Here is a 13,543-nt window from a genome sequence, read left to right as displayed (position 1 = left end):
GACGCTTTTATCCGAAGCGACTTACATTTATTTTTTATTTAACCTTTATTTAACCAGATAAAAAGCATTGAGATAAAATCTCATTTGCAATGCTGACCTGGCGAAGAAGGCAGCAACGTTACACATAACACATAACACAAACATATAAAATACAGAGAACATAACAAAGAAAACAAAAGACGAAAAAGCAGTCACTACATTGTGCACATTAGGACAGTAAGAAAGGTATTTATTACTGCAAGAGCAGATGGTGGTAAGGACTTCAGACAACTTCAACTTAAAACATGCTATTGAGACAAGTGCCCTCAGTTTGAGGCGTGATTGAAGGTCACTCCAAGACAAAGGACCCTCATGAAAAAGACTCCTTTTCCCAGCCTCAGTCCGCACAGCAGGTACCTGGACCCGTATGCAGGCACTGGATCTGGGGTTGTAAGAGTCACAAACTGGAGCAAATCTGGCACATATGTAGAGTGGAAGCTTACCTAAAATGGATTTATACATTAATAAAAACCAATGCTGCATCCTACGCATACTAAGTGAGGACCATCCAGTTAGGCTATACAGTTTGCAATGATGAGTCTTATAGGGTGCATTTGATATATAACGCAGTGCAGCATGGTAGAGTGGGTCAAGTTTGGCCAAAACAGTGGGACAGGCAAATCTATAGATTGTATCACCGTAGTCCAGCTGGGACAGGAATAAGCCAGAGACCAACCTTTTACGGAATGAAGTTGAAAAACAACATTTAAGTCTGTAAAGGAAGCCAAGAGTGAATTTCTATTTCTTTGATAGAACTTCAATATGGTGTTTGAAGTTCAGATTACTGTCCAACCGAAAGCCCAGATATTTGTAGGTATCAACAAACTCAACAGAGACGCCATCAAGGGTGTCAATGGAGAGGCAAGAGGACGGTGACTTGGGAGCAAAAAGCATTGCTTTGGTTTTCTTACTGTTCAATAGCAGTTTATAATCAAGAAGCGCATGCTGCAGCGTGATAACATCAGATTTTAAATTGGAAATGGCCATTTCCAGAGAAGGAGCACATGAGTATACAATAGTGTCATCAGCATACATATGATAGGTAGAAAATTGCATCTGATTACAAATATTGTTTACATATAATAAAAAGAGCAAAGGCCCCAAAATAGAGCCCTGTGGAACTCCCTTCTCCAATGTGACAGGGTCAGAGACAGTACTACCAAACCTGAGGCATTGAGTACGGTCGGTTAGATCAGGGGTTCCCAAACTTTTCAGCCCGCGACCCCCAAAATAACAGTGCCAGAGACTGGCGACCCCCTGTCGACTGGGGGGGGGCCGGGGCTAGTGAATTAATTTCAGTTTTCCGCACTCTCGTGGGAATATCTCCGCAATGGAGCGAGCTTAAGTTTCACTTCCGATTGCATGATATAGCCCAGCGCAACACCTCCGTCAAGCATGTTGCCACTTGTTTGCATCATTTTCAGGCGATTTGTAATCTGTTCTAGAAAAACGATGTGTTTTTTTAGGATTTCAAAAAGCATATAGAACAAACAATGGATGTATTTTATGAAAATGTATCCATGCTGAAAGTAGATTTAGATGTGCTAGGAGTGAGATAGAGATTATTATCTAATATATGCATCTGATGAAGCATTGCATAAAGTTTGTTGATGATCAGAGGCTGTTGTTGGGGCTGCATAAACGTTTTTTTATTTTTGTTTTGTAGACAGACCATGCAGGCGTCAGAGAGTTAAACTTGGGCCTGCGACCATAGTTTTATTGTATTTTGTTTTGAAAATCCACAGCGGAGGTTTGTGTCGTACTACATGCGATGTATTTTGCATATCTCTCAGTAGCCAACAATCTGTGAGTCTGTTGGCTCGGACATAAACTCGTGTTTAAAATAATACTACATAATAAATGTAGTCTACATTTCATAATAAGAGGTGTAAAACCTGAGAGGATTTTAAATCGCATTTGAACTAAATGCTTATACAATCTGTAGTTGTATTTGTATTGTTGATTTAATGTGTGAACGAGGCGATATAGAGAAGGTTAAGCTGTCATAATTAGGCTGCAATTTGTTATACTGTTGGAATGGGTAAGCAGGCCTATTGTTTTTGGATATTTGTGGAGTTAGGTGGTCCATGAGTGTTTTTTATTGGTTAAGTGGTCCGGTATGAAAAAGTTTGAGAAACACTGCGCTAGTGGATTGTCAAAGGGGGAGCCTCGTTGCGGGGAAATTATACAGATGGCTAGTTCTGCCCTGAAAATGTCTATGCAAACGTTATTATTAATAATAAAAAATAAAAAAATCATAAAAAAATTAATCCATTTTTTAAAATAATTTTTATTTCTTTTTATTTTTCATTTTTATTTTGTAATCACCTCGCGACCCCCACTCGGGGTCTCGCAATCCCCACTTTGGGAACCCCTGGGTTAGATTACTCTTAAACCACCAAATGACATTATGACCAAAACGAGACATCAACATAACATTAGTCATAATGTGGTGATCTACAGTGTCAAATGCTTTGGCTCGGTCAATAAACAATGCAACACAAACAGATTTTTTATCCAAAGCAGCCTTAATATCGTCGAAAACTTTCAGACTGGCAGTCACAGTACTGTGCTCTGATCTGAATCCAGATTGCATAGGGTTAAGGATGTTGTGTGAATTTAAAAAAGGTTTTAGCTGAGTAGAAACTAGGGACTCAAGAATCTTTGATAACACAGAAAGATTCCAGATAGGACGATAGTTATTCAACTCCGTGGGATCACCAGCTTTCAAGAGGGGCGTTACCAGAGCTTGCTTCAACACAGCTGGCAGTGTGTGAGTGGACAGGGAGAGATACAAAATATCAGTTACTGGTTGTGCTATAATCTGAGCTGCAATTTTTTAAAAGAACGGGTCGAGGCCTTCAAGTCCGGCAGACTTTTTAGGGTCAATTGAATGCAAACCCTGTAAGACTTCAGAGACTGAGAAAAGCTAAATCAAAAACAGAGGAGTTCATCTCTTGATTAGGGCTGTGAGTACGACCATTTAGAGAGTCATGACTTTGCTCATCAAAAATGTGACCAGCCTTTTTGAAGTGAGCATTGAAAGCATTAGACATAGCATCTGAGTCTGAAATAAAAGAATCACTGACCTTCAGTTTTTGTGGGAAACTAGAAACCTTCTTGTTCTGAAGTGATTTAATTGTTTTCCAGAACTTAGAATGGTCATTAAAACAATCAGTGGTTAAGCTCAGATAGTAATCAGCTTTAGCTTTTTTAATAAGGGCTGAACATTTATTTCTGAGGACACGAAAAAGAAGCCAGTCATCACTAGTGTTAGACTTTCTAGCTAAGGACCATTGCTTATTTCGATCATGAATTAGATCAGATAATTCTCTAGTAAACCATGGAGTGTTCCTATTCTTAACTCTGAATTTTCTAAGGGGGGCATGTCTATTAATAATCAATAAAAAGTGATCAATAAAAAATTGAACGGCAACATCGACAGATGGAATTAACGCTATGAAGTGCCATTTAACCTCCGCCAGATCGTGTAGGAAAACCTGCTCAGAGAAGTGTTTGAAGCAGCACCTGAGCACAATAAGGCCCTTGGCTTTGGGCAACTTAGTGCTCCTAACGCAAGCAAAAGTGCAATGGTCACTGATATCATTAGGAAAAACACCAAAAGACACATACTTATGAGCTGCATTTGTTAGAATGACATCTATAAGGGTATACATACTCAATACTGTGGGCAATCCCCACAGGAGCAATTTGGGGTGAAGTGTCTTGCCCAGGGACACAACGACATGCTTGTCACTACCCGATCCGTCCCCCTGCCCGATCTGTACTGCGCATGTGCGAGATGGTCCGCCATATTGGACAACTCGTCAGATACGTCATTGTCCATTGGATTCTTCCGGGTACACATGATGTCAACCGTACCCGGAACGAAATGGACCAATCTGTGGAGTCTTTACGTTACGTCCGCGGAGCCGTTACGTTAAGCCCCCGCTGATTGGTCCAAATTGACCAATCCAGGGACTTCCTCACACACACACACTCAGTGCAAGCAGCTCTGCTGATTTCTCCTCCCTGGCTGCAGGCTGATAACAGACAGTTGGGATCGCGGCGAGATTCTCTCTGTAGACCCATTCTCACAGCGTTTATCAACCTTTTTCTTACTCAATATCAAGCCACACTTATTGTTTTTACTTAGGCTGTGACTTTGTGTGTGCTCAGGATGAGTTTGGCTGTGTTTCGCTGTGTATCGCTAAACAAGGAAACCACACCTCCACGGAGCTTAGCGCGATTCACAACGTCCCGACCAATCAGAGCACACTGTGCTCACAGGGAGGGTGGGGGCTGGAGCTACTGGAGCTACAACGAGCCGTTAAAGGCAGAGAGTGAAATTCAGTGAATACACAGCTTACAGAGATGCTGTATGAGAAACCAATGTGAGTTTGGAAAATTGCACAATATAAATCTATTCTAGTCGACCTCAACAATGGAATTATGATCAGTGGAAATGGCCATGACATGGGACCTTTAACTTCTGTTAGACAGCTATCATACTGAATAAATATTTACTGTGAATGTATCCAAAAACGTATGGCATATAGCTGTCTAACAGAAGTTAAATCAATTTTTTCACTTATACTGACAATTTACTTAACCCCAAATAAAAGAACCCAATACAAAGAGTTGTTAAACAATAGTGAAGTCACGTTGTAATAACAATAACTCATCTCTCTCGAGTTTTCTTTTTGAGCTTTGCCAAAAGCCACTGTGTCAAGTGTCCTACTTGGGTTGCCGTCCGCAGTTGTCCAATATGGCGGACCATCTCGCACATGCGCACTGCAGATCGGGAAGAGATGCAGATCGGGTAGTGACAGTGACAATGCTGACTGCAGTGGGGTTTGGACCTGTGCTCCCCTAATCCCAACACCAACGCACTAGTCTACTGCGCCACAGCCTTCAATTCAAGGTTCCATTTACAAAATGACAGTCCATTATAAAGGGCAACCAGAGCATTCATTTTATTTAGGTAATGGGATCTAAGTAAGCAAGAAAGAAATGTGTGCTGTAGCCTAAAACTGTATTTTCAAAATGCTTGCTTTGAAGCCTTCAACAATAAATTGAAAGAGAATTTGTGTCAATCAAGTGGTCGGCTGTTTTGAAATGATAACATGGCTTTTACAACTAAAATCCTGTATTCTACAACGTCTGCAGACAAAAGATGGTTTATAGGCCTACTGATCACGTGGTTTCTCGGAAAAGATGATTACGTTTACAGTAAATGGGCGTTATGAAACTCACCGCAGGAAGCTCCACGCACAAAGGGGAGTTTTCTGTCCTCTTTCAGAGTCACAAAGTGTTTTCTCAGTACCAAGGTGAAATCAGGATTCATTACATTTCATTACATTACATGTCACTTGTTAGACGCTTTTATCCGAAGCGACTTACATTTATTTTTTATTTATCCTTAATTTAACCAGATAAAAAGCATTGAGATAAAATCTCATTTGCAATGCTGACCTGGCCAAGAAGGCAGCAACGTTACACATAACACATAACACAAACATATAAAATACAGAGAACATAACAAAGAAAACAAAAGACAAAAAAGCAGTCACTACATTGTGCACATTAGGACAGTAAGAAAGGTACTTATTACTGCAAGAGCAGATGGTGGTAAGGACTTCAGACAACTTCAATTTAAAACATGCTATTGAGACAAGTACCCTCAGTTTGAGGCGTGATTGAAGGTCACTCCAAGACAAAGGACCATCATGAAAAAGACTCCTTTTCCGAGCCTCAGTCCGCACAGCAGGTACCTGGACCCGTATCCAGGCACTGGATCTGAGGTTGTAAGAGTCACAAACTGGAGCAAATCTGGCACATATGTAGAGTGGAAGCTTACCTAAAATGGATTTATACATTAATAAAAACCAATGCTACATCCTACGCATACTAAGTGAGGACCATCCAGTTAGGCTATACAGTTTGCAATGATGAGTCTTATAGGGTGCATTTGATATATAACGCAGTGCAGCATGGTAGAGTGGGTCAAGTTTGGCCAAAACAGTGGGACAGGCAAATCTATAGATTGTATCACCGTAGTCCAGCTGGGACAGGAATAAGCCAGAGACCAACCTTTTACGGAATGAAGTTGAAAAACAACATTTAAGTCTGTAAAGGAAGCCAAGAGTGAATTTCAATTTCTTTGATAGAACTTCAATATGGTGTTTGAAGTTCAGATTACTGTCCAATCGAAAGCCCAGATATTTGTAGGTATCAACAAACTCAACAGAGACGCCACCAAGGGTGTCAATGGAGAGCAAAGAGGACGCTGACTTGGGAGCAAAAAGCATTGCTTTGGTTTTCTTACTGTTCAATAGCAGTTTATAATCAAGAAGCGCATGCTGCAGCGTGATAACATCAGATTTTAAATTGGAAATGGCCATATCCAGAGAAGGAGCAAATGAGTATACAATAGTGTCATCAGCATACATATGATAGGTAGAAAATTGCATCTGATTACAAATATTGTTTACATATAATAAAAAGAGCAAAGGCCCCAAAATAGAGCCCTGTGGAACTCCCTTCTCCAATGTGACAGGGTCAGAGACAGTACTACCAAACCTGACGCATTGAGTACAGTCGGTTAGATCAGGGGTTCCCAAACTTTTCAGCCCGCGACCCCCAAAATAACAGTGCCAGAGACTGGCGACCCCCTGTCGACTGGGGGGGGGCCGGGGCTAGTGAATTAATTTCAGTTTTCCGCACTCTCGTGGGAATATCTCCGCAATGGAGCGAGCTTAAGTTTCACTTCCGATTGCATGATATAGCCCAGCGCAACACCTGCGTCAAGCATGTTGCCACTTGTTTGCATCATTTTCAGGCGATTTGTAATCTGTTCTAGAAAAACGATGTGTTTTTTTAGGATTTCAAAAAGCATATAGAACAAACAATGGATGTATTTTATGAAAATGTATCCATGCTGAAAGTAGATTTAGACGTGCTAGGAGTGAGATAGAGATTATTATCTAATATATGCATCTGATGAAGCATTGCATAAAGTTTGTTGATGATCAGAGGCTGTTGTTGGGGCTGCATAAACGTTTTTTTATTTTTGTTTTGTAGACACACCATGCAGGCGTCAGAGAGTTAAACTTGGGCCTGCGACCATAGTTTTATTGTATTTTGTTTTGAAAATCCACAGCGGAGGTTTGTGTCGTACTACATGCGATGTATTTTGCATATCTCTCAGTAGCCAACAATCTGTGAGTCTGTTGGCTCGGACATAAACTCGTGTTTAAAATAATACTACATAATAAATGTAGTCTACATTTCATAATAAGAGGTGTAAAACCTGAGAGGATTTTAAATCGCATTTGAACTAAATGCTTATACAATCTGTAGTTGTATTTGTATTGTTGATTTAATGTGTGAACGAGGCGATATAGAGAAGGTTAAGCTGTCATAATTAGGCTGCAATTTGTTATACTGTTGGAATGGGTAAGCAGGCCTATTGTTTTTGGATATTTGTGGAGTTAGGTGGTCCATGAGTGTTTTTTATTGGTTAAGTGGTCCGGTATGAAAAAGTTTGAGAAACACTGCGCTAGTGGATTGTCAAAGGGGGAGCCTCGTTGCGGGGAAATTATACAGATGGCTAGTTCTGCCCTGAAAATGTCTATGCAAACGTTATTATTAATAATAAAAAAAAAATTAAATCATAAAAAAAATTAATCCATTTTTTAAAATAATTTTTATTTCTTTTTATTTTTCATTTTTATTTTGTAATCACCTCGCGACTCCCACTCGGGGTCTCGCGATCCCCACTTTGGGAACCCCTGGGTTAGATAACTCTGAAACCAGCAAATTACATTATGACCGAAACGAGACATCAACATAACATTAGTCATAATGTGGTGATCTACAGTGTCAAATGCTTTGGCTAGGTCAATAAACAATGCAACACAAACAGATTTTTTATCCAAAGCAGCCTTAATATCGTCGAAAACTTTCAGACTGGCAGTCACAGTACTGTGCTCTGATCTGAATCCAGATTGCATAGGGTTAAGGATGTTGTGTGAATTTAAAAAAGGTTTTAGCTGAGTAGAAACTAGGGACTCAAGAATCTTTGATAACACAGAAAGATTTGAGATAGGACGATAGTTATTCAACTCCGTGGGATCACCAGCTTTCAAGAGGGGCGTTACCAGAGCTTGCTTCCACACAGCTGGCAGTGTCTGAGTGGACAGGGAGAGATTAAAAATATCAGTTACTGGTTGTGCTATAATCTGAGCTGCAATTTTTTAAAAGAACGGGTCGAGGCCTTCAGGCCCGGCAGACTTTTTAGGGTCAATTGAATGCAAACCCTGTAAGACTTCAGAGACTGAGAAAAGCTAAATCAAAAACAGAGGAGTTCATCTCTTGATTAGGGCTGTGAGTACGACCATTTAGAGAGTCATGACTTTGCTCATCAAAAATGTGACCAGCCTTTTTGAAGTGAGCATTGAAAGCATTAGACATAGCATCTGAGTCTGAAATAAAAGAATCACTGACCTTCAGTTTTTGTGGGAAACTAGAAACCTTCTTGTTCTGAAGTGATTTAATTGTTTTCCAGAACTTAGAATGGTCATTAAAACAATCAGTGGTTAAGCTCAGATAGTAATCAGCTTTAGCTTTTTTAATAAGGGCTGAACATTTATTTCTGAGGACACGAAAAAGAAGCCAGTCATCACTAGTGTTAGACTTTCTAGCTAAGGACCATTGCTTATTTCGATCATGAATTAGATCAGATAATTCTCTAGTAAACCATGGAGTGTTCCTATTCTTAACTCTGAATTTTCTAAGGGGGGCATGTCTATTAATAATCAATAAAAAGTGATCAATAAAAAATTGAACGGCAACATCGACAGATGGAATTAACGCTATGAAGTGCCATTTAACCTCCGCCAGATCGTGTAGGAAAACCTGCTCAGAGAAGTGTTTGAAGCAGCACCTGAGCACAATAAGGCCCTTGGCTTTGGGCAACTTAGTGCTCCTAACGCAAGCAAAAGTGCAATGGTCACTGATATCATTAGGAAAAACACCAAAAGACACATACTTATGAGCTGCATTTGTTAGAATGACATCTATAAGGGTATACATACTCAATACTGTGGGCAATCCCCACAGGAGCAATTTGGGGTGAAGTGTCTTGCCCAGGGACACAACGACATGCTTGTCACTACCCGATCCGTCCCCCTGCCCGATCTGTACTGCGCATGTGCGAGATGGTCCGCCATATTGGACAACTCGTCAGATACGTCATTGTCCATTGGATTCTTCCGGGTACACATGATGTCAACCGTACCCGGAACGAAATGGACCAATCTGTGGAGTCTTTACGTTACGTCCGCGGAGCCGTTACGTTAAGCCCCCGCTGATTGGTCCAAATTGACCAATCCAGGGACTTCCTCACACACACACACACTCAGTGCAAGCAGCTCTGCTAATTTCTCCTCCCTGGCTGCAGGCTGATAACAGACAGTTGGGATCGCGGCGAGATTCTCTCTGTAGACCCATTCTCTCAGCGTTTATCAACCTTTTTCTTACTCAATATCAAGCCACACTTATTGTTTTTACTTCGGCTGTGACTTTGTGTGTGCTCAGGATGAGTTTGGCTGTGTTTCGCTGTGTATCGCTAAACAAGGAAACCACACCTCCACGGAGCTTAGCGCGATTCACAACGTCCCGACCAATCAGAGCACACTGTGCTCACAGGGAGGGTGGGGGCTGGAGCTACTGGAGCTACAACGAGCCGTTAAAGGCAGAGAGTGAAATTCAGTGAATACACAGCTTACAGAGATGCTGTATGAGAAACCAATGTGAGTTTGGAAAATTGCACAATATAAATCTATTCTAGTCGACCTCAACAATGGAATTATGATCAGTGGAAATGGCCATGACATGGGACCTTTAACTTCTGTTAGACAGCTATCATACTGAATAAATATTTACTGTGAATGTATCCAAAAACGTATGGCATATAGCTGTCTAACAGAAGTTAAATAAATTTCTCACTTATACTGACAATTTACTTAACCCCAAATAAAAGAACCCAATACAAAGAGTTGTTAAACAATAGTGAAGTCACGTTGTAATAACAATAACTCATCTCTCTCGAGTTTTCTTTTTGAGCTTTGCCAAAAGCCACTGTGTCAAGTGTCCTACTTGGGTTGCCGTCCGCAGTTGTCCAATATGGCGGACCATCTCGCACATGCGCACTGCAGATCGGGAAGAGCTGCAGATCGGGTAGTGACAGTGACAATGCTGACTGCAGTGGGGTTTGGACCTGTGCTCCCCTAATCCCAACACCAACGCACTAGTCTACTGCGCCACAGCCTTCAATTCAAGGTTCCATTTACAAAATGACAGTCCATTATAAAGGGCAACCAGAGCATTCATTTTATTTAGGTAATGGGATCTAAGTAAGCAAGAAAGAAATGTGTGCTGTAGCCTAAAACTGTATTTTCAAAATGCTTGCTTTGAAGCCTTCAACAATAAATTGAAAGAGAATTTGTGTCAATCAAGTGGTCGGCTGTTTTGAAATGATAACATGGCTTTTACAACTAAAATCCTGTATTCTACAACGTCTGCAGACAAAAGATGGTTTATAGGCCTACTGATCACGTGGTTTCTCGGAAAAGATGATTACGTTTACAGTAAATGGGCGTTATGAAACTCACCGCAGGAAGCTCCACGCACAAAGGGGAGTTTTCTGTCCTCTTTCAGAGTCACAAAGTGTTTTCTCAGTACCAAGGTGAAATCAGGATTCATTACATTTCATTACATTACATGTCACTTGTTAGACGCTTTTATCCGAAGCGACTTACATTTATTTTTTATTTAACCTTAATTTAACCAGATAAAAAGCATTGAGATAAAATCTCATTTGCAATGCTGACCTGGCCAAGAAGGCAGCAACGTTACACATAACACAAACATATAAAATACAGAGAACATAACAAAGAAAACAAAAGACGAAAAAGCAGTCACTACATTGTGCACATTAGGACAGTAAGAAAGGTACTTATTACTGCAAGAGCAGATGGTGGTAAGGACTTCAGACAACTTCAATTTAAAACATGCTATTGAGACAAGTACCCTCAGTTTGAGGCGTGATTGAAGGTCACTCCAAGACAAAGGACCATCATGAAAAAGACTCCTTTTCCCAGCCTCAGTCCGCACAGCAGGTACCTGGACCCGTATCCAGGCACTGGATCTGAGGTTGTAAGAGTCACAAACTGGAGCAAATCTGGCACATATGTAGAGTGGAAGCTTACCTAAAATGGATTTATACATTAATAAAAACCAATGCTACATCCTACGCATAGTAAGTGAGGACCATCCAGTTAGGCTATACAGTTTGCAATGATGAGTCTTATAGGGTGCATTTGATATATAACGCAGTGCAGCATGGTAGAGTGGGTCAAGTTTGGCCAAAACAGTGGGACAGGCAAATCTATAGATTGTATCACCGTAGTCCAGCTGGGACAGGAATAAGCCAGAGACCAACCTTTTACGGAATGAAGTTGAAAAACAACATTTAAGTCTGTAAAGGAAACCAAGAGTGAATTTCAATTTCTTTGATAGAACTTCAATATGGTGTTTGAAGTTCAGATTACTGTCCAATCGAAAGCCCAGATATTTGTAGGTATCAACAAACTCAACAGAGACGCCATCAAGGGTGTCAATGGAGAGCAAAGAGGACGCTGACTTGGGAGCAAAAAGCATTGCTTTGGTTTTCTTACTGTTCAATAGCAGTTTATAATCAAGAAGCGCATGCTGCAGCGTGATAACATCAGATTTTAAATTGGAAATGGCCATATCCAGAGAAGGAGCAAATGAGTATACAATAGTGTCATCAGCATACATATGATAGGTAGAAAATTGCATCTGATTACAAATATTGTTTACATATAATAAAAAGAGCAAAGGCCCCAAAATAGAGCCCTGTGGAACTCCCTTCTCCAATGTGACAGGGTCAGAGACAGTACTACCAAACCTGACGCATTGAGTACGGTCGGTTAGATCAGGGGTTCCCAAACTTTTCAGCCCGCGACCCCCAAAATAACAGTGCCAGAGACTGGCGACCCCCTGTCGACGGGGAGGGGGCCGGGGCTAGTGAATTAATTTCAGTTTTCCGCACTCTCGTGGGAATATCTCCGCAATGGAGCGAGCTTAAGTTTCACTTTTGATTGCATGATATAGCCCAGCGCAACACCTCCGTCAAGCATGTTGCCACTTGTTTGCATTATTTTCAGGCGATTTGTAATCTGTTCTAGAAAAACGATGTGTTTTTTTAGGATTTCAAAAAGCATATAGAACAAACAATGGATGTATTTTATGAACATTTATCCATGCTGAAAGTAGATTTAGATGTGCTAGGAGTGAGATAGAGATTATTATCTATATGCATCTGATGAAGCATTGCATGAAGTCTGTTGATGATCAGAGGCTGTTGTTGGGGCTGCATAAAAGTTTTTTAATATTTGTTTTGTAGACAGACCATGCAGGCCTCAGAGAGTTAAACTTGGGCCTGCGACCATCGTTTTATTGTATTTTGTTTTGAAAATCCACAGCGGAGGTTTGTGTCGTACTACATGCGATGTATTTTGCATATCTCTCAGTAGCCAACAATCTGTGAGTCTGTTGGCTCGGACATAAACTCGTGTTTAAAATAATACTACATAATAAATGTAGTCTACATTTCATAATAAGAGGTGTGAAACCTGAGAGGATTTAAAATCGCATTTGAACTAAATGCTTATACAATCTGTAGTTGTATTTGTATTGTTGATGTAATGTGTGAACGAGGCGATATAGAGAAGGTTAAGCTGTCATAATTAGGCTGCAATTTGTTATATACTGTTGGAATGGGTAAGCAGGCCTATTGTTTTTGGATATTTGTGGAGTTAGGTGGTCCATGAGTGTTTTTTATTGGTTAAGTGGTCCTTGGTATGAAAAAGTTTGAGAAACACTGCGCTAGTGGATTGTCAAAGGGGGAGCCTCGTTGCGGGGAAATTATACAGATGGCTAGTTCGCCCCTGAAAAGGTCTATGCAAACGTTATTATTAATAATAATTAAAAAAAATATATATTAAAAAAATGAATCAATTTTTTTAAAATTATTTTTATTTAATTTAATTTTCCATTTTTATTTTGTAATCACCTCGCGACCCCCATTCGGGGTCTCGCGACCCCCACTTTGGGAACCCCTGGGTTAGATAACTCTGAAACCATTAAATTACATTATGACCGAAACGAGACATCAACATAACATTAGTCATAATGTGGTGATCTACAGTGTCAAATGCTTTGGCTAGGTCAGTGGTTCTCAAAGTGGGGGGCGCGCCCCCCCGGGGGGTGCAGAGGTATGCCAGGGGGGGCGCGAGAGACCAGGACGAAAAATGGTTATGAAAAATTAATAAAATAAAGATGAAAAAAAAAGAATTCATAAATTGAAAAATTATTGATTCGAAAATAATATGATGCAGTACAGTACTATTACGTC

At 40.5% G+C, this 13,543-nt stretch overlaps 1 protein-coding gene across 1 annotated transcript in view; it reads left to right on the top strand.

The window, feature by feature from the left end:
• ptpa (protein phosphatase 2 phosphatase activator) overlaps positions 1-13,543 on the top strand; it is a 67,322-nt gene that overhangs the window by 12,524 nt on the left and 41,255 nt on the right. The gene's annotated exons all lie outside the window — the stretch shown is intronic.

Source organism: Notothenia rossii, assembly GCF_949606895.1.
Source record: "Notothenia rossii genome assembly, chromosome: 11".
Taxonomy (NCBI): Eukaryota; Metazoa; Chordata; class Actinopteri; order Perciformes; family Nototheniidae; genus Notothenia; species Notothenia rossii.
The sequence above is the reverse complement of the archived record's forward strand: the minus strand, read 5'-3'. Positions and strand labels throughout refer to the sequence as shown.